Raw genomic sequence first — 27887 nt, 5'->3', positions numbered from 1 at the left:
TATTGAAAAGCAAAGATGTCACCTTGAAGACTAAGGTGTGTGGGACCTAAACCATGGTGTTTTCAATCACCTCATATGCATGTGAGAACTGGACAATGAATAAGGAAGACCAAAGAAGAACTGTGGTGTTGGTGAAGAATATTGAATATACCAAGGACTGCCAATAGAACAAACAAATCTGTCTTGGAAGAAGTCAAACCAGAATTCTCCTTAGAAGCAAGGATGGAGAGACTTTGTCTCACATACTTTGGACATGTTATCAGGAGGGATCAGTCCCTGAAGAAGGAAATCATGCTTGGTAAATGTTCTGTGAAAAAGAGGAAGGCCCTGAACAAGATGAATTGGCACACTGGCTGCAACAATGGGCTCAAGCATAGCAATGATTGTGAGGATGGCACAGGACTGGGTAGCATTTCATTGTGTTGTACATAAGGTTGCTATGAGTTGAAACCAACTTAACAGCACATAACAAAAACAGCAACATTCACATTTATCAGATGCCGGTCAGTTAGGAAAAAAAGAAGAGGCTAATTAGACCATGTGTGCCTCATCACCCATTAGGCTACTCCAGGATTGATCACATAGTGGTGGCAGAGTTCCAAGAGCAAGCAAAAATAAGCAAGGTGTCCAAGGTCTAGACTTGGAACTGGCACAACATCGCATCTGCTACATTTTGCAGTCTCAAGTATGCCACAAGGTCATCCCAGAATTCAGGGGTGGAGAAATAGACTCTACCTACTAATGGAAGTTACTGTGAAGTCACATGGCAAAAGGCATTTATACAGAGAAGAGTTGTGGCTACTTTTTCAATCAACCAGAGTGGGGATATAGAGGAACTATCTGAAAATCTTAGAGTGGAAATATATTAAGAAGAATAGTCTGGAAAGAACAGGTATTCTATCAGTGGAGAGTCTAGAATGGGAGATTAGTGAAATAGCTAAGGTTTGAGTGATCTAAGTCTCAAGTCTCAACTAGTGTGGTAAAATAAACTGAGTAAAGAAAAGGTAGATGGAAAAGAAGAAAAATGTACAAGTCTGGGTAAATTATTGGTTATAGGAAGAGGAAAGCTCTTACTAAAATTCATTTAAATAAAACTTCCATCTCATTGCCACCAAGTTGATTCTGATGCACTGCAACCCTATAGGACAGAGTAGAACCGCCCCATGGGGTTTCCAAGGCTGTAATAGAAGTAGACTGCCACATCTTTCTTCCATACAGCAGCTGGTGGCTTTTCACCAGGAGTTTGAACTGGTTCATTCCTGTTCAAACCCTTGCTGAGAATTTGTATTTCCACCCCCAGATATACTGAATCAGAATGTACGGTTTAACAAGATCCCCAGGTGATTCTTATGTATAATACATTTTGAAATCCACAGCTCTGCTAGTGGTTCTCAGAATTATTCCTTAACCAGCAGTATTAGCATCAACTAGGAACCTGTTAGAAATGCAAATTCTCAGCAGGGGTTAATAGCCAAGCACTAGTAAATCTATATTTAAATTATGCCAACTTCATTATGGTTTCAGGGAAGCCTTGAATATCTGTTTTTGAAGAAGTCTTCAAAGTCATCTAACCCAGCCATCTCACTTAATATGAGAAAACTGGATAATTGATTCAGAAATAAATATTAAATTTATTCAGTAATATATGTTGTTGTTGTCAGGTCCCGTCGAGTCGGTTCCGACTCATAGCGACCCTATGCACAACAGAACAAAACACTGCCCGGTCCTAAGCCATCCTTACAATTGTTGTTATGCTTGAGCTCATTGTTGCAGCCACTGTGTCAATCCACCTCTTCGAGGGTCTTCCTCTTTTCTGCTGACCCTGTACTCTGCCAAGCACGATGTCCTTCTCCAGGGACTGATCCCTCCTGACAACATGTCCAAAGTATGTAAGACACAGTCTCGCCATACTTGCCTCTAAGGAGCATTCTGGCCGCACTTCTTCCAAGACAGATTTGTTCATTCTTTTGGCAGTCCATGGTATATTCAATATTCTTCGCCAACACCACAATTCAAAGGTGTCAATTCTTCTCTGGTCTTCCTTATTCATTGCCCAGCTTTCACATGCATATGGTGTAATTGAAAATACCATGGCTTGGGTCAGGCACACCTTAGTCTTCAGGGTGACATCTTTGCTCTTCAACACTTTGAAGAGATCCTTTGCAGCAGATTTACCCAATGCAATGCGTCTTTTGATTTCTTGACTGCTGCTTCCATGGCTGTTGATTGTGGATCCAAGTAAAAAGAAATGCTTGACAACTTCATTCTTTTCTCCATTTATCATGATGTTGCTCATTGGTCCAGTTGTGAGGATTTTTGTTTTCTTTATGTTGAGGAGCAATCCATACTGAAGGCTGTGGTCTTAGATCTTCATTAGTAAGTGCTTCAAGTCCTCTTCACTTTCAGCAAGCAAGGTTGTGTCATCTGCATAACGCAGGTTGTTAATGAGTCTTCCTCCAATCCAGATGCCCCGTTCTTCTTCATATACTCCAGCTTCTCATATTATTTGTTCAGCATACAGATTAAATAGGTATGGTGAAAGAATACAACATTAAAGCATACCCTTCCTGACTTTAAACCAATCAGTATCCCCTTGTTCTGTCAGAATGACTGCCTCTTGATCTATGTGATGGTTCCTCATGAGCACAATGAAGTGTTCTGGAATTCCCATTCTTCGCAATGTTATCCATAGCTTGTTATGATCCACACAGTCGAATGCCTTTGCATAGTCAATAAAACACAAGTAAACATCCTTCTGGTATTCTCTGCTTTCAGCCAGGATCCATCTGACTTCAGCAATGATATCCCTGGTTCCACGTCCTCTTCTGAAACCAGCCTGAATTTCTGGCAGTTCCCTGTTGATATACTGCTGCAGCTTTTTTTGAATGATCTTCAGCAAAATTTTGCTTGCATGTGATATTAATGATATTGTTCTATATTTTCCATATTTGGTTGGATCACCTTTCTTGGGAATAGGCATAAATATGGATCTCTTCCAGTCAGTTGGCTAGAAAGCTGTCCTCCATATTTCTTGGCATAGATGAGTGAGAACCTCCAGCACTGCATGTGTTTGTTGAAACATCTCAATTGATATTCCATTAATTCCTGGAGCCTTGTTTTACACCAATGCCTTCAGAGTAGTTTGGACTTCTTCCTTCAGTACCATCGGTTCCTGATCATATGCCACCTCTTGAAATGGTTGGATATCGACTAATTCTTTTTGGTATAATGACTCTGTGTATTCCTTCCATCTTCTTTTCATGTTTCCTGCATTGTTTAATATTTTCCCCACAGAAAATAATATATACGTAATATATAATAGTAATATATAATATGTATATAATATATAATAGTTGATATATATGTAATATATAATAGTTGATAATAAAGGAACGTAATTTAACCCATTATAAAAAACCCATTATATCAGTTGACATAGTATAACTGATTCCAACACTAGTAGTAATAAAGACTAAGAGTAGAAAGTCCTAGCAACCTATTTTCAAAAAGTTAGCCAGTGGAAATCCTATGGATCACAATGGAGTATTGTCAATATGGTGCTGGAAGATGAGCCCCCAGGTTGAAAGGCACTCAAAATAATCAGTGGCTACAACAATAGACTCAAGCATACCAATGATTGTGAAGATGGCACATGGCAATGGTTCATCCTGTTGAACTTGGAGTCTTGATTACTCAGAGGCAACACAATGACAACTAACAACAACAAACTCTCAATTATGTGCTCTGAGAAATATTGCCAGGGTATGAGTAAAAAATTCTACAGGTAATGCAAAATTCAATTTTCGTTATTAACTTCAACTGCTTTCCTTTTCAAGTCCTTAATAACTAAACTGCATTTTATTCTAAATCATATTTGAGAATTGGAGGAAAGAGTAGAGAAAATAGAGCCCAGCTGTTTTCAAACTATGTTTTCATGATTCACAGATGTGCCTCACATGTTGCTGAGAGGGCAGGATTCTAGACTTCAGATTCTCCTGTCTTCTGCCTTACATATCAAGAGTTTAGTGTGGATTTTTTTAGGTGATTTTTTTTTTATGGGTATAATTACTTTAAAAAACAATTAAACCACAGGGTAGTCTAGTCCAACACACTTTTATATGAGGAGATTAGACACCAGATTGGTGAAGGTAATAGAGCTAGTTTTTGGCAAAATGGAACAAACACCCGGATGTCCTGTCTTCCTCCTCCACTCTGAGGCAGGCAAAGAAGCTTGTAGCAGTGAAAAGAGGAAAAGAAGAAATGGTACCTGTCATGGATTGGGTTGTGTCCCCCTGAAATGTATGTCAGTTGTCTGGGCCATAATTCCGAGTACTATGTGATTGTCCACCATTTTGTCATCTAATGTGATTTTCCTAGGTGTTGTAAATCCTACCTCTCTGTTGTTAATGAGACAGGATTAACAGGCAGTTATGTTAATGAGGCAACAATGAATCTACAAGATTGGGTTGTATCTTGAGTCAGTCTCTTTTGAGATATAAAACAGAGAAACAAGCAGATAAGCAGACCCCATACCACCAAGAAAGCAGTGGGAGAAGCAGAGCACATCCTTTGGGCTCTAGGTTCCTGAGATTGAGAAAATACTTGACCAGGGGATATTGACGACCAACAGAGAAAGAAAGCCATCCCCTAGAGCTAGCACTCTGAATTTGGACTTCTAACCTTCTAAACTGGGAGAGAATACATTTCTCTTTGTTAAAGCCATCCACTTACGGTATTTCTGTTACAGCAGCACTAGATAACTGACACAGTACCCAATGGCAGGACCATTACTGGGAGATGTGGGACTGACTACAGCCAGAAAACACACTTGTTATGTACATAGATTGATAGATGCAGTTACAAACACAAGCACACGTGTACATGAATTTGGTGCCCACTAAAGTTGGCAGTTCGAAACCACCAGCGGCTCAGCAAGAGAAAGATGTGGCAGTCTGCTTCCATAGGGATTTACAGCCTTGGAAACCATATGGAGTCGCTATGAGCAGGAATACACTCCATAGCAGAGGGTATGGGTTTTTGGATCATTGTGAAGGAACCTTGGTGGTGCAGTAGTTAAAGCACTCTACTGCTAACCTAAAGATCAGCAGTTTGAACCCACCAGCCACTCTTCTGAAGAAAGATATGGCAGCCTGTTTCTGTAAAGATTATAGCCTTGGAAACCCTGTAGGGCTGTTCTACTCTGCCCTATAGGGTTGCTAGGAGTCAGAATCGACTGCAGGGCAATGGGTTTTTGGTTTGGAGATCATTGTGAGAGCTCTCATCTTGAGATGCCAATCTTCTGGCTTACTGGTGGATGAATTAAAGCCACTTGTTAGTCCTTTCTCAGGCCTATTTTTGCCTAATTCTCTTCACCAGCTGTGATCAGAGGGTGGCTAATCAGTGCTCAGTTTAATCAACTATTCTGATTAACAGTAAAAAAAAAAAAAAAAACTGTATATAATTGCAGAAAATTGAATCTCAAAACATTATAATTAAAGTAAATACCTTTGACATTCGACCTATACAAAAAAAATACATAATTTCTCTTTGTTGAATCAACAACCCTAATAGTTCAGGGTTATCATGGTGAGCTTCATTTTCATCATATTGCTGAATTGCAAAAGAGCTTATAACTACTGCGTTCTCTGAGCTCCAGGATACCAAACAATAAAAAGATTGTGCTTAAAGAATAAAAGAAATAAATTTCTCTTTCTGCACATCCTGCACAGTTTTCTGACTCTGTTTATAAATTTTACACATTTACGAATGTTCATTTTGAGTTATAAAGATGGAGGAAAAAGCAGGCAGTAACATCTTGGTAGTGAACCATTGTGGGAATGCTCAGAATTCATCTGGAAGATACAGGAAAATAAATTGCTACCTAGTGAGGGAGTGAGGGCTCTGTCTTATACAAATGTTTGCTATCATTAGAATCAACTGCTTCATGTAGTAATTTAAAGCAATATCTAGTGACAGTTTCAGTCATTAAGAATTGAAGCATAGCATAATATAATAATAAGCTATTAACATTCTATATTAATTCCAGATGTAAACAAATTAACGGAATTGAGTAATCTCAACCTTTAAGTATTTCTTAAGCTAAATTTGAAAAGGCAATGTAATCTCCCAGGCAGATGAGTTTCATTACAACAGTAAGTTGATTCAAAGAAGCAAAATGTCCCCATGATTAGAAGGTAAAACGTTAGGAAAACTTCAAGGCAAATATGTTACTCAAAACCATCTTCCCTACACAAAGCAGTTATAGGAATAATAGGGAGAGAGTTTTGGGGCTGAAAAAGAAGAGGGATCTGTCTAATATTGTTTTCAAAAAGGAAAAACAAATTTGAGATGGAGTCTTTGTAAATCACAAAATAATCCTGTCTGTGGGCATGAGTACATTTGTGTACACATAAGCAGGTAGCATGTGTACATTTTATGATGGAGAAAGGTAAAAGGGAGGGGCTTCAAGAGACAGAAAGGGCCACATGAACTAGAGACTTACATCACCCTGAGAGCAGAAGAACTAGATGGTGCCCGGCCACAACCGATGACTGCCCTGACAGGGAATACAACAGAGAACTCCTGAGGGAGCAGGAGAACAGTGGGATGCAGACCTCAAATTCTCATAAAAAGACCAGACTTAATGGTCTGAAGACTAGAAGACTTCAGACTAGAAGAAACCCAGCGGTCATGGTCCCCAAACCTTCTGTTGGCCCAGGACAGGAACCATTCCCAAAGACAACTCATCAGACATGGAAGGGACTGGACAATGGACTGGAGAGAGATGCTGATGAAGAGTGAGCTACTTGTATCAGGTGGGCACTTGAGACTATGTTGGCATCTCCTATCTAGAGGGGAGATGGGAGGGTAGAGAGGGTTAGAAACTGGCAAAACAGTCACAAAAGGAGAGACTGGAGGGGGGGCGGGCTGATTCAGTAGGGGGAGAGCAAATGGGAGTATGTAGTAAGGTGTATATAGGCTTATGTGTGACAGACTGACTTTATTTGTAAACTTTCACTTAAAGCACAATAAAAATTATTTTTTTAAAAAAGGGAGGGCCTTTTTTTCTGTATCTTAAAAATTCTTAAATTTATTTTCAACAGCACAGTGTTATTTTTCAAAAAAAAATATTGCATGCCCACAATGTATCAAGCACTGTACTAAGCCCTAGTATATAACAACAGTATCAATTTATGTATTAGAGCTGTGAATCAGATATTATGGAGGGTTGGATTATTTTCTGACTCTGGAGACGGTTATATCTCTATATCTTCCTATTTACCCAGCAGCCATTGCTACAGCTGGATGTTAAAAATCAGTCTAAAATTTTAACGGTCTTTGTGACAGGTAACCCAGACTAGACACTTTGTCCAGTCACCCTCGAGGTAAGGTGAGACTATAAATGCCAAATTGTCTCTACACATAAACTCAACTTATGAATTCCATATGTGGAGCCTGAGGTCTTGCTAATAATTCAGATCCAGGTCAGCAGTCTTCAAAAATTTTGCTCCTATATCTCATTAAAAAGATTTCAAACCAATGTACCCACAAGTAAATTTTTCATTTAGAATCCCAAACATTTTCATCACATGTTTAAATAGTTGCAAAAGGTCTAATTTCTTTAGAATTGAAAACAAATGTCTCCAATGGCCCCTATTGGAGAATTGACCCCAACCAGCCCTTAACAGTTGGTAAGCCTTTGACTGCTAACCAAAAAGGTCGGCAGTTCAAATACACCAGCTGCTCCTTGGAAACACACGCAACTGTCTGCACTCGTCTGTAGGGTCACTATGAGTCAGGATTGACTTGAGGGCAACAGGTTTTATTACCGTTTAAAAATATAGGTGATCAAAGTCTCCTTTAATGATGAGGAATTTTATGTAATATATTTATCTTCTTTAACTCATATTTCCATCTCACTTCTTCTATAGAATTATTGCAGTATGAATGCATTGCATTAATGTGATATGTATTTTATTTCTGGATATTTTTCATTAGTCACCCTATCAGGGCCACTGTGTTGCCTAACTCCAAGAAGTATTATATATATAATGTATATACTATGAAGATATATATATATATACATCTTTTCCTAAATCTGCAAAAAAAAAAAAAGTCTACCAACTGAAATTTCTTTAAATTACCCATGACCATGAAGCCCTAAGGTTTTAAAAAATTTCTTTGGGTTTTGAGTCATAATTACAAAAATGACCAGTAACAAATTAATAAAAATGTAATTATATTACATATTATGATAATTCTTATGATAATTATATGAAAACAGAAAAAATGTATTGAAAGTTTATTTTAAGAAAATAAGTGGGCTTTCTTTTATATTCATTAATGTGCCATTAATTAACATCTGTCATTGCTAGAATGTGAAAGTGTTCACCATCTACATCATTGCTCCCTAATTTTCACCTTCAGATGTGAGATCTGAGAAAGCTTGTCTGCAGAAATAAGTAGATGGGCTGGAAAGAGATTTGCACCTTAATTATATGCCAAATATACCCCTGGTGGCATAGCGGTTAAGACATTAGCTGCTAACCAAATGGTTGGCAGTTCAAATCCACCAGCTGTTCCTTGGAAGCCCTTTGGGGCAGTTCTACTCAGTCCTATAGGGCCGCTATGAATCGGAACCGATTCGACGGCACCTAACAACAACATGCCAAATAGAACCTAGACATCTTTCATCTGACTTTATTTTAAATATCTGTTAGGAAACAGCTTGATTTGCTCCTCATTTAATTTTGCAGGGAAGCATAAAGTAAAAATACCTGATTTGGATCATGATTGTTGTTACTCCACCATCAAGCAAGTACCATTTGCTATACACTTGACTGCAACTCATGGTGATCTCACCTATGTCAGAGTAGAACTGTGCTCCGTAGGGTTTTCAATAGATGATTTTTTGGAAGCACATCGCCAGACCTTTCTTCTAAAGTGCCTCTGCGTGAACTCAAACCTCCAACCTTTCATTCAGCAGCCAAGCTTATTAACCTTTTGTACCACCCAGGGACTCAACTCCATCATTAGACTCATTATTAACATCATTGTTAGGCTTTTTCAAAACCAACATCTACTTTAATCCCCCCAACTTTTTTTGTTTATTTTAATGCCTTGAAAGATATCCCTGTCTTATACAGCATGAGGTGAATATCCCAGTTTGAAGCCTAGTAGACTAGCCAAATCTCACTGGTTTCTACTCTGTTTACTGTAGATGTGCTAAGACACCATCAACTCCATAGTTTCCAAAAGGTACAAAAGCAGTAGGTCTTCAAATTGCTAGTAAGAAAAGGCACAGTTATGATGGAAATGAAGGAAAGAACAGAAGAAAGAAAAGTGTTTCGAGAACACGTTGAATGTTGCATCATAGAAACACGATGAAACATTCAGCAATAGGACCCACTCTGAAAGGCAAAGTACAAATCTTTGAAGATGACTGTGCCTTTTTTGGAAATATCCAGGGACAAAATGGTTAAAGTAATTTTAGTCATTTAGTACTGATTACAAAAGCCTCTGAATGGCCATAAAAACAAACCCAAACCCATTGCCATCAAGTCAATTCCAACTTGTAGTAACTGTATAGGACAGAGTAGTATGCCCCATAGGGTTTCCAAGGCTGTAAATCTTTACAGAAACAGACTGCCACACCTTTCTACCTCGGAGCGACTGGTGGGTTGGAACCACTGAACTTTCGGTTAGCGGCCAAGCACTTAACTGCTGTGCCGTCAGTGCTGCTCACCTGACCATAAAGGCAATAACAAAGAGGAAATAAGGAGCTGTTCATTAGTAGCCAGTACCTATGACTTCCAATATTGAGCTCTTTGGTCGTCTGAACTGAAACAAGTAGTTTAGGTGCAGTGGCTACTACCATTTATTAAACTTAAATCGTAGTAACAACCAGGTACCAAGAATTCCCAAGGACCTTACAACATGCGTAGGACAATAAACTGGCCCAGTCTTGCTTGGTGAGGCAAATTGAACTCTGCTCACTTCAACCCTCATGTAGGTGTGGCAAAAGGCTCTGAGGTAACTATACAATGCAGACTAATTCCGTCAATGTAAAGTTGGTCTAACAAGTACTCAGAATATGACTAAATCAAGTAGCTATTCCATTCTGTTGATTAAGAGTGAGGAGGTATAAAGAGACTCCCCTTATGATGCAGAGAGTAGACTGATACACGTGCAGGGAATGGCAAACTTCATCCATGCCAGGCACTAGATCTGACAATCCAATATGGTAAGTAGTAGCCACATGTGGCCATTTATATTTAAACTAATTAAAAGTAAATAAAATTAAAAATTCAGTTCTCCAGTCATACTAATCTCATTTTGAGGACTTAATAGCCACATGTGGCTAAAACCCAGTGGGCATCATATCCGACAGTGCAGTTATAGAGCACGCCGTCATGACAGAAATGTGCACCAGGCAATCAGTAAACAGGTGGAGAGTCAGTTGCAAATTTGGGGGAAACAGACACATGGATTCTTTGATGTATAATTATTATATGACTCATCCCTGATAGAAAGGAATAAAGAACGTTTTAATGTATATTAACTTCTGTAAAGTCACATGAATATCATTGGATGTATGGAAAGATGAAAGTTTTTTCAACTATACCCTAGTGGCCTGTGAGCCAATAAACTTACAAAATTGAACAATTTATACCTCCCAAATTAGAAAAGGTCAGATCTCCAATGTTTAAATCAATCTCATTATGTAAAAATAATTTGTTCTAAGGCACTCACTTAATACTGAGAAATGAGCAATCAGAACAGATTATTGTATAAATAATGGTTTTAATTTTGATTTTGAGGCCTCTAAAACAAATAAATACAGGAGCCCTGAAGATGCAGTGGTTAAAGGCTGTTCAAACCCACCAGCTGCTCCACAGGAGAAAGATAATGGCAACCTGCTTCTGTAAAGATTTGTAACCTTGGAAACCTTATGGGGGTAGTTCTACTCTGTCCCATAGGGTCACTACGAGCTGAAATCAACTCAACAGCAGTAGGCTTAGTTTTGGGTTTTAAAACAAATACATTTCAGTCACTCCCTACTGTAACACCAGACCCTGAAGACCAGTGACCTGCTTTTCTTTTTCTTTTTAAAAATATTTTATTGAGTTGTTAGTGAAAGTTTACACAGCAAGTTAGGTTCCCACTTGGCAATTTCCACACAAATTGTTCAATGACAGTTACATTTATCACAATGTGTCAACATTCTCTTTAATTGTGTTCTGTTTGTTCCCTTTCCGGTATTCTAGTTTCCCTGCCCCCTTATCTTCTCATCTTCGCTTTTGAGTAATTGTTGACCTTTTGATCTCATACTGATGGTTTTTAAGCAGAGCACTGATCTTATGGGTAATAGCCTTTATTTTGTGTGCCACTTCTCCTATTTCCCTAAAAGGTGATCTCAGGGGGTAGACATCCTTTTAGGCTTAAAGAATGTCTCAGGATCATAGTCTTAGAGAGTCCTCTGTTCTCTACTGTTCCAATTTGGCTGGCTTTTTTTTTTTTTTTTTTGGTAAGAATTTGAGTTCTGCTCCACATTTTTCTCCCATTCTATCTAGGACAATGTATTGTACCCTTGTCAGAATGGTCAGTGGTGGTATAACCAGGCACTACATAGTTCTGCTGGTCTCAGGGCGGATGGGTTTGTGGCTCAGGTAGACTCGTTCCTTCTCTGAGCTTTTGGTTACTTTCTTACTGTTTTGCTCCTGGTGAGTAGAGCCCCATAGACATGTCTTAGATGGCTGCCTGCAGGCTTTTAAGACCCCAGATGCTACTCACTTCCCTAGGATGCAGATCATGGTTTTTGTAAGCTATGTTACGCCAATTGACTGAATTGTCCCATGAGACGTGGTCCTAATCTTTCAAACCCAGAAAATCAGTCTTGGGAAGCGTTTGGTTATGCCCGTGGCGTATCCATGTTTGTGTCTTCAATGAATATATGTGCCTGTACCCACATATTTATATTTATACCTACCTATAAAAAATTTTTTTTTATAAAAATACTTCTATGTGTTCTCACTTATATACACACCTGTACCTACTCATATTTCAACGTGCCTATGTCATTGTTGTTAAGTGCCACTGATTTGGTTCCCTGTGGACAACAGAATGAAACCTTGTCAGGTCCTTCACCAAGCATGATGCCCTTCTGCAGAGACTGGTCCCTCCTTATAATATATTTAAAGTAAGTGAGGCAAAGTCTCGCTATCCTCATCTATACCCATTCACATGTGCTCAAATACTCATTTGTACTTTAGTCATGCTGTACTCACCACATCCACGTTTAGTGCCACTTCTCCTATCACCCCCCAAAAATAACAAGTCTCTATGAGTTAAAGTGTACTTTCCCCTCCCCCCTCCAGTAACCACCAATGAACAGTGGTCTCTCTCGAAACATCTATTCTCGTCTTCCTGTGAAAGAGGGATCATACAATACTTGTCCTTATGTGCTTGACTTATTTCACTTAGCATTATGCCCTCTAGGTCCATTCATGTTATGCTATGTTTCATGGACTTGTTATTGTTCTTTATGGTTGCATAGTGTTCCATCGTGTGCATGTACCGTAATTTGTTTATCCTTTCGTCCATTGATGGCACTTCGGCTGTTTCCATTTATTTGCTAATGTAAACAAAGCAGCAATAAACATAGGCATGCATATGTCTGTTTGTATGATTATTTTTAGGTCTCTAAAATATATACCAGGGAGCCCTGGTGGCACAGTGGTTAAAAGCTATAGCTGCTAACTAGAAGGCTGGCGATTTGAATCCCCCAGCCTCTCCTTGGAAACTCTATGGGGCAGTTCTACTCTGTCCTATAGGGTGGCTATGATTGGGAATCGACTGGACAGCAACCGGTTTGGATTTTTTTATTTTAGGGTATATACTTAGGAGTGGAATTTCTGCATCTTAAAAACAAAAACTCAGTGCCGTCGAGTCTATTCTGACTCTTAGCGACCCTAAAGGACAGAGTAGAACTGCCCCATAGAGTTTCCAAGGAGTGCCTGGCGGACTCAAATTGCCGACCCTTTGGTTAGCAACCATAGCACTTAACCACTATGCCACCAGGGTTTCCTTCTGTATCTTAGGGTAGTTATATTTCTATTTTTTTGAGAAAGCACCATACCATTTTCCATAGTGATTGTACCATTTTACAGTCTCACCAGCAATGGATAAGAGTTCTAATCTCCCCACGACTGTTTTTTTTTTTTTTTTTAAATCAGTGTCATTTTAGCCAGGGTATGATGTTATCTCATTGTAGTTGTGATTTGCATCACTCTAATGACTAATGGTCATGAACATCTTCTCCTATGTTTGTTGGCTGCTCGGATGTCCTCTTTGGTGAAGGTTCTGTTCACGTTCTTTGTCCATTTTGCGATTGGGTTGTCATTTTGTTGTTGAGTTGTTGCAGTTTTCCATATATTTTAGAGATTATACCCTTATCAGGTAAGTCATTTCCAAAGATTTTTTCCCAGTCTGTAGATTATTTACTGTTTTAATAAATCTTGTGATAAGCTCAAGTTTTTAATTTTCACGAGGTCCTACTTATCTATTTTGCCTTCTATTGACACAGTGGCTGCAATAATGGGCTCAAACATAGCAACGATTGCAAGAATGGTGCAGGACAGGGCAGTGTTTCGTTCTGCTGCACACAGGGTTCCTACGAGTCAGAATCGTCTGAATGGTACCTAAAAATAACAATGACAATGTTTGTGCATTTGTTATGTCAGTTATCCTACTTTTACAAAATATTAGGTCCCACAGTTTTCCCCCTATGTTTTCTTCCAGGAATTTTATGGTTTTAGGTTTAACATTTAAGTCTTTGATCTATACTGAGTTAGCTTTTTGTGTATGGTGGTGAAGTATGGGTCCTGTTTCATTTTTCTACAGGCTTATATCCAATTTTGACAGCACCATTTATTAAATAGACTGTTTCTGTCTCACTGAATGGACTTTGGTCACTTGTCAAAAATATGGCTGGGTTTTATTCTGAGTTCTCAATTCTGTTCCACTGGTCTATATGTTCATCATTGAATCAACACCAGGCTGTTTTGATTACTGTGACTTGTAGAGCATGTCTTGATATTGGGGAGTGTGAGGCCTCCAGCTTTGTTCTTTTTCTTCAATAGTGCTTTGGCTATTTGGGGTTTCTTTCCTTTCCATATTAAGTTGGTCGTTAGTTTTTCCATTCCAGTAAAGAATGTTGTGAGTTGTATCGGGATCGTATTTTATCAGTAGATTGCTTAAAGTAGAGTTTACACTTTCTCTATATTGTCTTTCAACCCATGAGCACAGGACATCTTTCCATTTTTGTAGGTCTTTTTTAGTCTCTTGTAATGTTTTGTAATTTTCATTGTATAAGTCTTTTATGTCCCTGATAGGTTAATTCCTAGGTATGTTATCAATGTGGGGGCTGTTGTAAATGGTATTGTTTTCTTTTTCAGAGTAGTCTTTGTTAGTGTAGAGGAAACCAACTAATTTTTGTGTGTTGATCTTACTCTGCTATGTTACTAAATTCTTCTGTTAGTTCCAGCAGTTTTCTTGTGGAATCTTCAGAGTCATCTATGTATAGGATCGTGTGATCTGCAAATAGAGGTAGTTTTACTTCTTCCTTTCTGATTTTGATACCTTTCATTTTCTTGTCTTATTGCTCTGGCCAGCACTTCCATTACAGTGTTGAATAAGAGTGGTGGTGATGGGCACCCTTTTCTCATTCCTATTCTCAAAGGGAAGGCTCTCAGCCTTTCTCCATTGAGTGTAAAGTTGACTATTTGTTTTCCATACATGCACTTAATTATGTTGAGCTATTTCCCTTCTATTCCTGCTTTGCTGAGAGTTTTTATCAGGAAAGGGTGTTGAATTTTATCAAATGCCTTTTCTGTATCAATTGATATAATCATATAGTTATTTTCCTTTGTTTTATTTATGTGGTAGTTTACACTTATTAATTTTCTAATGTTGAACCACCCTGGTAATACTGGTATGAATCCCGCTTGGTCATAGTGTATGATTTTTTTGATATGTTACTGAAAACTGCTGGCTAGAATTTTGTTGAAAAAATTTGCATCTATTTTCAGAAGCGATATTGGTCTGTAATTTTCTTTTTGTGATGTCTTTGCCTGGTTTATGCATCAGGATTATGCTGGCTTCATAGGAAGAGTTCAGTAGTGTTCCTTCCTCGTCTAAGTTTTTGAAGAGAAGATTGAGTAAGAATGGTGTCAACTCTTCTCTGAATATTTGGTAGAATTTTGCAGTGTAGCCATCTGGTCCTGGGCTCTTTTTTTTTTTTTTTTTTGGTAGTTTTTGATGGCATCTTCAATCTCTTCTTTTGTAATGGGTCTATTTAAATCTTCTACCTCTGTTTGTGTTAGTTTGGGTAGGTACTGCGTTTCTAGGGATTTGTCCATTTCATCTAGGTTTTCAAATTTGTTAGAGTACAATTTTCCTAGTAAGCAGTTATGATCTGATTTAAGTCCAGATAAAGCTCTGTTAGATCAGTTGTAATGTCACCAATTTCATTTTGTTCTGTTAGATTGGTTATATTGTCACCAATTGCATTTCTTAATTTGGTTATTTGTTTCTTCTGTTTTTTTTCTCTCATCAATCTAGCAAGTGGTTTGTCTATTTTATTAATCCTTTCAAAGAACCACCTTCTGACCTTGTTGGTCCTATTATTTTTTCTATTTTTTATTTCACTTGTTTCTGTCCTGATCTTTATTATTCCCTTTTTCTGGCAGCTTTTAGCTATTTTAGCTTTCATTTTCTATTTGTTCAAGTTGCAATTCAAGTTAATGATTTTAGATCTTATTTTTTAGTGTAGGCATTTATTGTTATGAATTTCCCTCTGAGTACTGTGTTTGCTGTGTCCCAAAATGTTTTGATATATTCTGTTTTCTTTTTTTATTGATTCTAGGAATTTTCTTATTTCACTTTTTTCTCGTATGACCCAATAGTTTTTTAGTAGTATATTATTTAGTTTTCCTACTTTTTTTTTTTTTTCCTTATTTTTCCTGTTGTTGAGTTCTGGCTTCATACTGCTATGGTCAGATAAGATGCTTTGTATGATTTCAATCTTTTTAAATTCGTTGAGACTTATTTTTTATCCTGTCATATGGTCTATTCTGGAAAATGATCCTTGTGCTCTGAAGAAGAACTGTATTGTTCTGATGGTGGGTGGAGTGTTCTATACATGTCTCTTAAGTCTAACTGGCTTATGGTTTTTATTTAATTCTCAATATCCTTAGTGATCTTCTTTTTAGATGTTCTGTCTGTAATTGAAAGTGGTGTGTTGAAGTCCCCTATTATTATTGTGGAGTTATCTATTTCTCTTTTCATGTTAGTATTTGTTTCATATATTTTGGTGCATTGCTGTTAGGTGCATATATATTTGTAATTGCTATGTCTTTTGCTGAATTGATCCTTTTTTTTTATTATGTAATGTCATTCTTTATCTCTTGTAATAGATTTTGATTTAAGGTCATTTTATCTGATATTGGAACCCTGGTGGAGCAGTGGTTAAGAGCTCGGCTTCTAACCAAAAGGTCAGCAGTTTGAATTCAGCAGCCTCTTCTTGGAAACCCTATGGAGCAGTTCTACTCCATACTCATACTCAGAATCAACTTGATGACAACTTTTTTGGGGGAGGGCTTTGGTTATCTGATATCAGTATGGCCACCTATTCTTTTTTCTTTATTGATTGCGTGGAATATTTTTCTCAATCCTTTCATTTTTAGTTTTTTTGTGTCCTTATGTCTATGATGTGTTTCTTGTAGACAGCAAAAAGGATGAATCATGTTTTCTTATCCATTCTGCCATTCTCTGCCTTTTACATGAGGCATTTAGACCATTTACATTTAAAGCTTTTACTAAAAATGAAGTATCTACCTCACTTATTTTGCTATTTGGTTTTTGAGTGTTTTACATCTTCTTTGTTTTTTTATTCTGATTTTTCTGTTTCTGTTTCTGTTTGTATTTGCCTGCTTTCTTATGATGAACTATTTTGCTTTCCTTCTCCTTTTCTTCTGAATGTTTTTTCTTGGTAATTTCTTTGCAATTACCGCATATGTGATATATGCAACTTACACTTGCAACAACTTTTAACATATGAATGACAGTTAACATACAATCTTAACTTAATAAATCTATTCCTGATATGCACCTCCCTACTCCATTTATGTTGGTGTGTCTCCATTAGCATCAATATGCAACCTATATTCAGTAAGTTTACTTTGTGCTTATTTCTTACAAACTTGATGTTGTATTGTTTGCGGGATTTAATTATTGAGTTTATTCCCTGAAAATATCAAATATTTGATCTTTATGATTGCCTGTGTTGTAGCATTTTTTCGAAGATCTCTTTCTTGCTCTTATTTTATACTTATTTATTTTCTCAAAAAAAAAATTTTTTTTTTTATAGATGTAAGTATTTATTTAATGTTCCTGCCTTTCCATTTTGAGTACTCCCTTGACTAATACTTGCAAAGCTGATCTCATAGTGGCAAATTCCCAGAGCTTCTGTTTGGGAATATCTTGATTTCTCCTTTGTTTTTTAATAACAGCTTTACTGGTTGGCAGTTTTTTCATTCAGTATTTTATATATGTCACTCTATTGTCTTCTTGCCTCTAGAGTTTCTGAGGAGAAATCCACACTGATTCTTATGACACTCCCTTGGTATGTTATATTGCCTTTTACTTTCACTGCTTTCAGAATTCTCTCCTTGCTTTTGGTTTTCAAGAATTTTATTAGAATATGGCAAGGAGTTGATCTTTTTATACGTTTTCTGACTGGAATTTATGTAGCTTCCTGTTTGCAGGCTTGGTTCTCTGTTCACGTCTGAGAAATTCTCTCAGATTGTTTCTTGGAAATTGTTTCTATGCCTTTATTGTTGTCATGGTACTCTGGGATTCCAATGATTCTGTTAGTTTTCTTATTTGAATTTCATATTTCCTTTTGGATTTGTTCACTTTTCTTTATTATGTTCTCTTGAGACTTGATAAGTTCAGTTATTTTGTCTTCTAGTTCATTTATTCTATCTTCTTTGTGTTTAACTCTATTGTTGAGTGTTTCTCATGCTTTTTCTAATTCAGTTGCTTTATTCTTCAGTTCCAGTGGTTCTCTTTGTTTCTTTCCTTTTGTGTGTGTGTGTTTTCAACTTCCTTGTTGAGTCTCTCTTTTCATACCTCCATTTGTTTCTCGATCTCTGATAGTTTGTTTTCTGTGTGCTTTTTTGCTTTCTTTAAACATATTTAACACCATAATCTGCAAATTATCAATTTTTTGCATTAGTCTGGCCTTCATGGGAGAAATTTCCTCTTCTACATGTTTTGCTTTTGATTGTTCCTTTTTCTCTTGTGATTTTGTGTGTTTTTTGTTGTTGTTGCTGAATGTGGGTGATTTTGTTATCTTTTTTGTTTGTTTGGTTGGTTTTTTTTTGCTCTAAATTTGGTATTCTGGTTTTCGTGGGAATTTTTTCTGATTGGTTGATTTGGTGGTAAAGTGACCAAGCTCCCAGCTGCCACCCAAAAGGCTAGGAACTGCACTCACCAGCTGCTTCCCAGGAGAAAAATGTGACAGCCCACCTCTGCAAAGACTCACAACCCTGGAAACCTCACAGGGCTGGTTCACTCTGTCCCACAGGGTCATAATGAGTTAGAATCGACCCAGCAGCAGTGATCTTGGTATCTTCTTCTAAGAACCACTAAAAAGCGTTCTTATCCTTAGGTTTCTTTCAATGCTGATTCAGGAGGTCTGGATGCTTGATCTCTGGAATTCGGTATGCATGCATGGGGGTTGGGGGGATGGGTTAGCTAGTCACAGATGCTTATATAAGTGGTGGGGCCCAACTTTCTCGTGGCAAAGGTGGGGGGCTCTCTATGTCTTTCCCTCATAGACACCCCTGCACAGGCTCTCCCACAGTGTCCCCCTGTGGGCAGGGAGCCATTTCCCTCTGTGTGGCCAGTCAGTCTGAAGTATTTCACTTCCCCTGCAGTCCTCCCAGTTCTATTGCCCCTCCATTTCGGGCCTCAGCAAGATTCAGTGGCACTCTTTTGCAGCACACGGCCTCCCTTTGCCCCTCCCAATTGCATGGCTTGTGAACTCCTGTAGCAAGTCTGTACTACCTCAAAAAAAAAAAATGGGCTACAGTTTCCTCAGACTCGCTCCTTTTCTGAGTTCCTGTTTGGAGTGTTGCCCAGCCCAGTCCAAAATGGCTGCAATGAGCAAGTGCTCCCAATGTTAGTGGGTAAGTTCTGTGCCACCCCCACTTTTCCTCTTCCCCACTTCTGAACTCACCCAGACTCCCCAACACCTTAGCTGCCTGATATCTCAATTATCTGATATCTCAGTCTGTGCTTGTTTTATTGTTGAGTGGGTTAGTTGCAAGGGGAGTAAATAGGGGTGTCCATTCACTTGCAGCCTTGCCCCACCCCCCATTGATCTGTTTTTATATCACTGTAGAGTAAATTTGCCTTTTCTGAAGTTTCCTGTGAATGGAATAATACAGTATATACTTTTTTGTGTCTGGCTTTTGAGCATAATATTTTTTAGAAAATTCCATGTTGTTTGTGTGTTAATAGGCTATTCCTTTGTAATAGTGAGTGTACTACGATGGAACCTAACAACAACAATACGTCACTATTATTTTGATATACCACAATTTGTTTAATCACTGATTTTATGATTGACAGTTGGTCTGTTTCCAGTTTTTCACTGTTATAAATAAAACTGCTATGAACATTTGTGTGAAGGTTTTTAAGTAAACATATGTTTGCATATATCATGAATAAATAATTAAGACTGGAATTTTGAAATTACATAAGCATAAGTTAAACTCTAAAGAATCTTCCAAACTGTTTAAAAGTTGGTTGTACCATTTTAATTTTAGTAGCAATATATAATATTTCTGTGTACTTCTGTCCCTTTTGGTTGAAATTTGCATTTCCCTGATGACTAAGGGGCATTAAGCATCTGAGATAGAAGCACTGAGAATGAACATCCCTGCCTTGATCACTGCCTTGCTTGTAGCACCGTCAAGTAAAATTTCCCTGTTGGCTTGCCATAGATGCTTTCCTTTATCAGGTTCTGGAAGTTCCAACTATATGCTGCCTACAAGAAAACACCTGAAATATACAGAACCAGAAATTTTGAAAGTAAAAAGATTAAGAAAGCACTGTGCAAGCAGTGGTCGAAAGAAGACTGATGTAACTATATAATATTAGACAAAGTTGATTTTAAAGCAGAAAATTTCATATAGACATACAGGAAACAGTTCTCTAGAGATATTTTATCATTTAAAATCTGCATACATTCAGATTTTATCTTACTTAAGATGTACAGATAAAAGCAGATACACAGTGCAAAGTGGAATTTATAGAATTAAGTATGTGCCATTAGGAAACAAGGGCTGAAATTTAATTATACAAGCTTCCATCTCATGAAAGTAGTAAAAGAACAAGAAATCAAATGTTAAAAGCAGAGTAAAGGAAATAATACATATAAAAGCAGAAATAAATGAAATAGCAAAAATGTATAGTAGAAAAAAAATCCAAAATTTAACAAATTGAAAAGATTAATAAATTGATAAGGGAAACAATAAAGAAAAATATAGAAAATGAGTTCACCATTATCAGGAATTGCATTAGATTAATTTTAATCATTACATTATTCAACTGATAATAATGGATTGCTACAAAAACTATGCACCAAAATATTTCTCAATTTAGATAAAGTTGACACATTACTTCAAAAATACAAATGGACACAAAAAATTGAAAATCTACATTTGGTATCCATTAAAATAACAGATCACATTATTAAAAATCATTCTTAAAAGCCATCTCTAGGCCCAAAGGAATTGGTCAACGTTCAACAATTTCAGGAGGTAGCATATGATAAAGAATTGCTGGTACTGAAGGAAAAAGTTTGAGCAACACTGAAGGCACTGGCAAAAAACAAGGCCCCAGAAGCTGACAGAATACCAATTGAAATGCCTCAACAAAAAGATGCAATGCAGGAAATACTTACTTAGCTATGTTAAGAAATTTGGAAGACATATACCTAGCCAACCAACTAGAAAAGATCCATTATTTGTGCCCATTCCAAACAAAGGTGAGCAAACAAAATTCAGAAATTATTGAAAAATATCATTAATATCATAGGCCACCAAATTTTGTTGAAGATAATCCAAAAACATCGACAGAGAACTGCCAGAATTTCAAGATGAATTCAGAAGAGGACATGGAATGATCTCAGGTGGATCTTTCCCTTGGTACAAACCTCTCCTCGTTGACTTTACTAACAGGATTGCAATCCAGATGCTTCTCACACATTCAGTTAAAGAATGGAGACACTTTGTATGAGATACAAATTTGTCTGAGAGGGTATCATTTTAAGTCATTTTTTAGCCATATACTTATTATACCATATCATTTTGTTTTTTTTTAAATTATATGTTTTTTTTTTAAGTGCCATCAAGTCGATTACAACTCACAGCGGCCCGTGTGACAGAGTAAAATCGTTCCATAGGGTTTTCAAGGCTGTGACCTTTTCCAAGCAGATCACCAAGTCTTTCTTTTGAGATATCTCTGGGTGGATTCGAACCTTTAATCTTTCAGGTCATAGTTGAGCACTTAACTGTTTGCACCATTGAAGGTTTGATGATGCAGGACTGGGCAATGTTTCATTCTGTTACACATAATTCTCCATGAGTTGGATCTGATTCAACAGCAAACAAAACCAACACTTATTATTACATTAATTAAACACTTGGCAGAAGCTCGGAGAATTGCTCTTAGGAGAGGTAAGTTTTGATAGAGGCAGAATAAGTGGTAGGTCCATAGTACAAGGGATTAAGCATCTTGGGGCCTGTATACATGAAGGCTGAGCATTCAGAGGTGGATCTAGGGGATCTATCAGGCAGTAAAAACATTGTTATTGTTGTGTGCTGTTGAGTTGGAGAATAGAGAGCAGAAAAGAAGATGCAGATATATGGAAATAGGAACCTAAAAGTAAATTCCACATGCTTCAAAGCTGGTCCACATTTTTCTATTGCCCAGATGTTTGTTACAGGACCTTTTGAGAGATGTTTATGACTTCATCTCTTTAATTCACATGTAGACAAGTCAATAACACTGGAACAGTTTGATGTAGGATTTATCTTGGGTAAGGAGACCCCAGCTTAGCTGTCTTCAAGACAATGTTTGAATCTGGAAATTTCAAAAAAATAAATGAGAGATACCAGTTTGCTGTTTCACACAACAGACTGGCTGCCCAAACTCTCCTGATTCACCTGTCTGGATTACACAGGTATTTTTATGATCAGATTATGCTTGGTGCCAATTAACACAGACCTATGAGACTGTATAGTTGTTGTTAGCTGCCCTCAAGTTGTCTCCCAACTCATGGCAACCCCATACGCAATTTAACAATGCTACTCAGTCTTGTGTCATCCCCATAATCAGTTTTGGAGTGGATCATTGTGATCCACAGGGTTTTTATTGCCAGATTTTCAGAAGTAGATCACCAGGCCTTTCTTCCTAGTTTGTCTAGTCTGGGGTCTCCACTGAAACTTGTTCAGCATCATAACAACATGTTAGCCTCCACTGAAGGATAGGTGGTGGCTACACATGAGGTACAATGTCTGGAATGCATATGGAAGGTGTTGTTGTTGTTAGGTGCTGTCAAGTCAGTTCCAACTCATGGTAATCTTTTGTACAACAGAACGAGACACTTCCTGGTCCTGCACCATCCTCACAATCATTGCTATGTTTGAGCCCATTATTGCAGTCGCTATGTCAATTCATCTTATTAAGGGTCTTCCTCTTTTTTACTCTCTACTGTACCAAGCATGAAGTCTTTTTCTAGGGATTAGTCCATCGTTTTTTATTGATGTCTTCCACATATAAGTATCTGGATGAAGAAGATTGAGACAGATGAGTCTAAAGTTAGCTTTTAGTGTCATTTATTTTGTTTCCAACCAAACAATGTTTGTTTCTTAATCCAGAGTCTTTAGAAAGTTAGAAATGTGGCTTTGGGGCAAAGGAGAGACAAGGCCATGCTGCCATGACTGTCTAATCTCACTGCTCAAAGTGTGGCTAAGAAGAGACTCAAAACATATTGACAGCTGCCAGGACTACCCCAGGCAAAATATTGTCGTAAACATCATTAACAGGCACAAGCTGACTGTTCAACACTCATCCCTGGCTATGCCCTTCCCTTTGCACGGTAAAGTCAGAGCAATTAAAGTCAATTTGTCATCTACCTCACTCAGAGTGTGTGTTCTACTGAGGTAGGTGAAGATCCCTTTGTCTCCTCCCAGTATATCAAGAAAATCCATACACCTATAGTTTCTTGTTTGTTTGGGGGAAGTACTTAGTCCACTTTGATAATTATGTAAATCATTCTTATAATTTCACAAAAAATTATGACGTTCTTTAATACTTGAATTGTTTCATATGGTCAGAAGGTAAAAGAAGAACATTTCTTGTCTTCTGTTCCAGAAGGTTGACTCAAAGTCAACATGTTTGTCAATTTTTAAGTCCTCAGGGTAGACTTAAGAGACCCTAGAGTATATGAGAGAATACCATTTGAGATGTTTCAACAAATGCATGCAGCACTGGAGGTGCTCACTCGTCTATGCCAAGACATTTGGAAGACAGCTACCTGGCCAATCGACTGCAAGAGATCCATATTTTAGCCTATTCCAAAGAAAGGTGATCCAACAGAATATGGAAACTAAAAAAAAAAAAAAAAATTTATCATTGATAACACATGCAAGTAAAATTTTGCTGAAGATCATTCAAAAGCAGTTGCAGCAGTACCTCAACAGGGAACTTTCAGAAATTCAAGTTGAATTCAGCAGAGGACATGGGACCAGGGATATTATTGCTGATGTCAGACAGATCCTAGCTGAAAGCAGAGAATACCAGAAAGACACCTGTGTGTTCATGGCCTATACAAAAGTATCTGACTGTGTGGATCTTAACAAATTATGGATAACATTGCAAAGAATAGGAATTCCAGAACACTTAATTTTGTCCATGAGGAACCTGTACATAGACAATGAGGAAGTCATTCCAAAAGAGCAAGGAGATACTGTGTGGTTTAAAATCAAGAAAGATGTGCATCAGGGTTGCACACCATATTTATTCAATCTGTATGCTGAGGAAATAATCCGAGAACCTGGACTATATAAAGAAGAATGCGGCATCAGGACTGGTGGAAGACTCATTAACAACCTATGTTAAGAAGATGACGCAACTTTGCTTGCTGAAAGCAAAGAGGGCTTGAAGCACTTACTGCTGAAGATCAAAGACTACAGCCTTCAGTATGAATTACACCTCAACATAGAGAAAATAAAAATTTTCACAACTGGACCAGTAAGCAACATCACGACATCATGATAAATGGAGAAAAGGTTGACGTTGTCAAGGATTTCATTTTATTTGGATCCATAATCAAAGCCCATGTAAGCAGCAGTCAGGAAATCATAAGACCTCTTTAAAGCGTTTAAAAGCAAAGACGTCACTCTGAGGATAAAAGTGTGCCTGACTCAAGCCATACTTTCAATCGCCTTATATGCTTGCAAAAGCTGGACAATGAATAAGTAAGACCGAAGAAGAATTGACGCCTTTAAATTGTGGTATTGGTGAAGAATATTGACTGCCAAAAGAATGCAGTCTGTCTTAGAAGAAATACAGCCAGGGTGTTCATTGGAAGCAAGGATGGAGAGACTACGTCTCACATTCTTTGGACATGTTGTCAGGAGGGACCAGTCCCTGCAGAAGGACATCATACTTGATAAAGTAGAGGGTCAGCAAAAAAGAGGAAGACCCTCAATGAGATGGATTGACACAGTGGCTGCAACAAAGGGCTCAAACATAACAAAGATTGTGAGGATTGCATAGGACCCAGCAGTGCTTCCTTTTGTTGAATACAGGGTTGCTATGAGCCAGAACCAACTCAACAGCACCTAACAACAAGAGTATGTGACTCTAAAGAATAGGAAAAGGGTGGTATTTTGGTCTTTAACTGTCTTCAGTCAAATAATTACAATAAACCAGTTGACTCCAAATGCATACCATTCATTTAGCAAAGTGAATACAATAGTAGAAAATTGGATTCTTTAAATCACTGGACAAGAATGTATAACTCTGAAGGAAATTTGTCTTTCTGTAGATACCTTCTAAAGTACCCATGCAAGCTACTATTGCTTACAATCTTAAAAAAAAAAAAAAGCCTAAAATTTACTGTGTTCCACCTGGGTGTGCAATCTTCAGATCCAGGGCGGGGTGCTCAATCAACTGAGCAAATGTTATTCATAGAACAACAACAACAAACTGTCAGCTGTAAAAGCAAAGCTTCATATCAATAAAGCTGCCAGGCTATCTGCCAAGTAAAATTTGTTTAGGTAATACCCTCTGGGGACTCTTCTTAAGTGTATATCATAATTCTTGAGATGCTTTAGCCTCCCCACTTATGCTCAGAACCTGATAGTGTAGACTCTACTATTACATCCTGACATAAAGTTATCCGTCCAAATTGCATTGGCCCAGCCTTAGGTAAATGTTGTCTGCTAACTTATCTTTCTTTCTATGGCACTCTCCTGGCTGCTTAACAGAGTGGTGCCAAACATTATTGTTGATATATTTATTTTGTGCTTACTATGTAATACTGTTGCTCTAAAGAGTATATTTGTTACTCATTTAGTCATCATAGCAATCCTATTAGATAGATACGGTTCTTAAGCTCATTTTGCACAGGCAGAGACCAAGAAACAAAGATTAGCTAAAATTTTCCCCAGTCAGGCAATTCACAAGCGTGAAGATGGGTATAGAACCATGTGTTTCTGCCTCTTTGGTACCTGTCCGTGATAGACCAAAGCCAGTGAAAACATTGAAAGAACATTGTAGTATATGCTAAGATCCTTTCTGATAATGAATATTATTTACTCACCTGATAATGAACTCAAAAGACATATCTAAATAGTCTGCCTAAAAAGGACTAAACGTGGTGTTTTGTAGTAATAAAGGCATTGCAAAATTTTTCCCCAACAAAGATTTGAATAAAGTGGTTTTCACAAATGGTTTTGAATTTTTACATCACCATTTACAGGAGTTCAGTGCCCCCCAAGATGATGGGGCGATGGTTGCAGAACATAATGAAAACAATTCGTGTCACCAAGTTATGCATGTAAAACATGTTGAAAGGGCATTTTTTGTTATGTATATGGCACTGGGGGTATGTCTATATATACTCACCACAATAAAAAATAATTTTGGATGAAAAAATAAATTAATAAATTAAAGAATGAAAACTCTCTTGAAAAGCAAGAATATGCTTTGTTGGAATATTCTTTTGCATGCTGAATAGATTTGAGGTAGAAAAGCCCAAATTCTTCCACTCTGGGTGAAGCTCTAGAGCCTGGGTATGGCTTCAGTGAGCATACACTCATCATGGTGGTGAAGGTTCTGTGCTTAACCCATCACAGACCCCACTGTGAAGCCTCACCCTGGAAATGACTATGTTAGGTTGTATCCCTGCTATGGCTGTTAGTTACATTCTCCCCAGAATTCAGCCTGCCACCGTACTCTCTACCACCCCGGCAAAAATGAAGACCAAAAGAGAACCGTAGCATTATTCAATTACAAAGCACATCTTGGAGTCCATAGGGGAGAAACAGGTTATTAGTCAACTTGATTTAATTACTCTCTTAAAATGTGACCCAAAAAATGACCTCAGATAGCGAATTCTGTCAAAGGAGAAACAAATTATGTGATGGTTGCAAGTGACATGCTCCATAAAAAAAATTTTAAAAAAGCAATGTGTTTGTCAATTTTTAAGTCCATAGGGTAGATTTGATAGATCCTAGAGTATATGACTGAAAAAGAATGGGAAAAAAATGGTATTTTGGCCATTAACTGTCTCCAGTCAAACGAATAATTGAAATAACAAGTTGACTCCAAATGCATACATAAGACCATTCATTTAGGAGCCTCTCAATCTTGAAACCTTTCCTTCACTTTTCTGTGTTCTTTTATTGATGCTTGAATAATCTCGGTTATTTTTTTGAAATCACAGAAGATATTCTGGTCATCCTCCACAGGCTTACTTTCCTCCAGACACTCCTTAAATGTGACCATTACCAGGTGTTCAACTCTTAGCCCTAAGCTCTGGGTCTTTATATGTTTTCTCTTTGCTGTCTATATTGGATGGCGGAACAATTACTCCTCATTTCTGGTGTTTCTTTCCATAAGGAAGGAGTTCCATTAGCATATTACTCCCACCCTCTCTCTGACTTTACCTACCTTTACTCCTTCCATGGGGATTTGGCAGGATTGCAATTGCTAAAACAAGAGATTTAGGACTAGAAACTGGCCTTGCCTATAATAGCCTCATCCACTCTTCTGATCTGCTGGGAGTGGTCTGTCCTACTCACCTGGAATTGTCACGAAAGGAGAGACAGCATCAATTGACTACATTGACTCAAGAAGTAGCAAATTTTCTAAAAAATAGAAGGGTTCATATAAGCACTGAATAGGAATCAAGAGAGATCCTTCAATTCTTCCTTGATCACCCTTGTGAAAAATATGAATTTACAGGTTGGCCATATGGGATTCACTTGCAGGGTCAAATCCTGTAGAACAAACGTAAGTCAATATCTTCGTTACAGGCAGCAAACAATTTCCTCATGATAGAGATATTCACTGTGCAAAAAGCAGCTCAGGACATCTTTGCTTTTAAGGTTAATACTGCAAACTCCAATTCTAGGCCATTACATTATGCATTCAGTTACCTCTCTTCTTCACACCTTTATACTACAAGCAAGTGTTACTTCAATGCAATTATCAGGAAATGTGAGAGAAAGGTAGCTGTCTGA

The sequence above is a fragment of the Loxodonta africana genome, chromosome 8, assembly GCF_030014295.1.
Source record: "Loxodonta africana isolate mLoxAfr1 chromosome 8, mLoxAfr1.hap2, whole genome shotgun sequence".
In the NCBI taxonomy this organism is placed as follows: domain Eukaryota; kingdom Metazoa; phylum Chordata; class Mammalia; order Proboscidea; family Elephantidae; genus Loxodonta; species Loxodonta africana.
Note: the sequence above shows the minus strand (reverse complement) of the source record.